At 46.6% G+C, this 3,600-nt stretch overlaps 1 pseudogene; it reads left to right on the top strand.

Annotated features, from left to right (window-relative positions):
* The first annotated feature begins 821 nt into the window (after positions 1-821).
* Positions 822-1,973, top strand: LOC125612041 (annotated as a pseudogene).
* The last annotated feature ends 1,627 nt before the right edge of the window (positions 1,974-3,600 follow it).

Here is a 3,600-nt window from a genome sequence, read left to right as displayed (position 1 = left end):
TTCAGCCTGCTTCAGTTATTTCATTATAGTAAGAAAAAAACAGACGAATACAGAAAAGGGGGAACCAGGAGTGAGATCAGTGCTAATAACAAATACCTAAAAGCATAAAAGTATATTTGGAACTGGGTTAGAGGCAGGGATTGCACAGGGTTAGAAAAGGCCTAGAATGCTCTCAATGGAGCATTATGGGCAATACTAGGGAAGGCTCCGAAGATAAGCCTAGGGACCTAATCTCAGATGTAAATGAGGATTCCACTAGAATCAAGGTATCCTGCTATACCATGGCAAAGAACTTGGATACAATGCGTCTATGCCCTAAGACTTTATGGAAGGCTAAAATTAATAGTGATTGACTCTAATTTTAGCAGAAATTCCAAAACAACAAAGCATTCGGGCTGTGCATCGGGTATTACTGGCTGCTTTAGTTAGATTTACAATGAGATGAAAAGCAGGGTGAAATGATTTTGAAACTTTACAGGTTAGCCAGGGAGAGAGCAAAAGGCTGTTTAAGATGGAAAGATGCAGCCAGGATACAGAGCAGCGCAGTTAAAAGGGAGTCTGTGCTAATTGGGAAAAGGCCTTGAGGGCACCCCAGAAATCTTCCCGGGTGCTCCTCCTTTTACAGGCTCAGAGGCCTAGAAGTGCGCTTTTGTTTTAAGGACTGAACCCCAGGCTTGCTGTCCAGGGCTCCCTAGGGATTCCTGCTTTCCAGCAAAGTGCACCATCACCATAATTCAAATCGATCCATGTAGGGCTTGCTCAGGCAGCAGACTCCGATATCCACGTGGAGCTATTTTGCAGACCGACAGAAAATAAGAAGTATGGGGTCATGGTGGCTCCCATCAAGATTTCACAGGAAGACCCAAGAGGCCAAGCAGAAGTTTGCCACAGAGTCGCTGCAAAGAATGCCCAGTGGGGTCGTGATTAGTGGAGCTTTGGAATGCAGCCTCAGTGGCCACCCAGAAAGGTAAAGCTTCCAACACCATGCCACGCCCACCTAGGAAAGCTGCAGGCATTAGCAGGGCAGTCCCAGATAGCAGCCATTTGGGCAACAGCCAGGAAAGCCGAGAGGTAGGCCCCCAAGAGTCCTCTTACACCAGTGCACACAAGATGCCAGACTAGAGCTTTAGAATTTAATGTCTGCCCTGCTGGATTTCAACCTTGCTTCAGGATGCGTTCTCCTTTGTATTTGCCTATTCCTCCCTTTTGAAATGGGAATGTATACTTCTGGCCTTTCCTACCATTGGCTATTAGAAGTCCATAATTTGCTTTGATTTTATAGGCTCACAGCTAGAAGGCTGTGAGTTTCAGATATGATCTTGAACTTTGGACTCTTGAATTACTGTTGGAACAAGTTAAGACTCTGGGACTATTTGGATGGAATGATTGTATTTGTATGTGAAAAGAATAAGAGTTTTGGGAGACCAGGGGCAAAATGCTAGGGTTTAAACATGGTTTGTCCCCTCCAAAACTCGGGTTGACGTTTGATCCCCATTGTGAGGTATTCACAGGGTGAAGTAAGATGGTGAAGGATATCATCATCATTAGGAAAGTGTCCTAACAAGACACATATATGGTGCCACCGCTGTGGCTCTGAGGTCTTCCCCCTTCGGAACTAACCTGTGGCAATTGTGACTACCCTGCCAAGCCCAAGAGAAAGCAAAATTGCAGTGCGAAGGCTAAAAGACTACCAGAATTGGTCAAATGAGCCACCTAAAAATTGTGTATGGAAGATTCAGGGTGAGGAACAAGACCCAAACCTAAGAAGGCAGCTGTAGCAGTACCCAGTTTATCCTGAAATTTTCAATAGTTAGACACACATTAATTGTTCTGGTTTAAAAAAAAAAAATGAAAAAGAAAAAGGGAAACCAAAAGACTCACACGTGCACACAGACTCCGTCTTTTGCCATGTGAAGCCCTGCACTGCCTCAGGATTCTGCCAGCAGGAAACCCATCTCCAGATGTGGCCCTCCACCTTGGAACTTCAGAACTTTGAGCCAAAATAAACTTCTTTACTTTATCATTCACCCACTGTATGGTATTGTGTTATTAGCAACAAAAAAAAAAATGGACTAATATGTCTCCAGCCCCCACTTCCCACCGTTTACCTCACTAGAATGTTCCTGTTTATAATCTATATTTTTGCCTCCAAGGAGTTCTCTCACCTTGAACCAGGCTGGGGATTGGGGCAGTTTCACTGTAAATACTTGTCCTCATCTCCTGGGGTTCACCCTTCATCCTGCCAATATGCTCAATTGCTCTCCTCTGGCCCAGGCCCCTGGCTCAGGCCCAAAAACCAAGTAGGTTACAGCTGCAGCCAGGAAGAGGAAAGGGGCTGCCTATTAACCCTCGAGAACCCAGAATCCCAGAAACTGTTTTGGAGAGGGAGGTTGGAAGCCATGGTTGGGAAGTTGGATGGGGGCTTGGGGCTACAGATTAAGGTATAGGATCTGGATCTGGGAACCAGGAGACTCTCATGTAGGAGGCTGGGGAATGAGCCCTGTTGACAGGACTGGGCTGGGAGCTTGAGACTGAGTATGGGAATGTTAGGGTTAGGTCTGGGACTGGGAACCAGGAAACCACATGCCCGGGCTGACCCCTTACCAGGAGAACCCAGACAGTACCCTTCAGGTCCTCTGGGAACCAGAAAGGATCAGGGAAGGCGCAGCTGGATTGAAGTTTAAGTCCTTTAGGAGGCTGGACCAGGGAGGCCACAGGAAGGGCACTCTCAGGAGAGAAGAGTGAGGGACCCAGAGTGGGCAGTGTCTGGGAAAGGCTGGGGCCCGGGAAAGGAGCCCTTAAAGGGGTCAAGAATTCAGATCTTGCCAGGCTCATGGCACATGCCTATAATCCCCGTGGCTCAGGAGGCTGAGGCAGGAGGATTGCAAGTTCAAAAACAAGGCGCTTAGCAACTCAGTGAGACCCTGTCTCTAAATAAAATACAAAACAGGGCTAGATGTGGCTCAGTGGCACAGTGAATTATAATAATTCAGACCTGACATGTGGAAGGAGATGCCTCAATCACAGGACAGAGCTAGAAGATTTCTCAATAACTTGGTCCAGAGTGACCCAAGCATGTCTCTCAGCTGCCAGTCCCATGAGATGCTCCAGGTGAAAACAATCCTGTGGCGAAATGAGTTTGGGAAGCACTGTTGTGTCTCTGCCTTTCAGAACTCTCGATGCACATTCTCCATTGAAAGGCTCTGGTCAGTTCCTGCAGTAAAGAAAAGCCTAACTACTTTCCCATTTTGTCACAGAAGTTCTTCTTCCTGTAAGTAACACCTATCAACTTCCATGAAACAGACTTTGAGGAGCACTGAGTTAGCCTGACTCCCCATTCTATTTCTGGGGAAACCAAAACTTGGAGAAAACAAAGGATCTGCTGAGAAAGAGAGAACCGAGTAAAATCCCAAGTGTCCCATCTTAAAAGGACACCAGAGCTGGGAAAGTGCCTTGAGACCATGGAGTCCATCTTAACCCTAGCCTCACCCCATTTGTAGATAGGTGACTGAAAGTAGGAGACAGGTATGGACTTCTTTTCTTCCCCAAAGTTCTAGATAGGGTTTGACTAGTTTGATTCAGTCTGATTTCTGACATGCT

Source organism: Marmota marmota, unplaced genomic scaffold (assembly GCF_001458135.2).
Source record: "Marmota marmota marmota unplaced genomic scaffold, marMar, whole genome shotgun sequence".
NCBI lineage: Eukaryota > Metazoa > Chordata > Mammalia > Rodentia > Sciuridae > Marmota > Marmota marmota.
The sequence above is the reverse complement of the archived record's forward strand: the minus strand, read 5'-3'. Positions and strand labels throughout refer to the sequence as shown.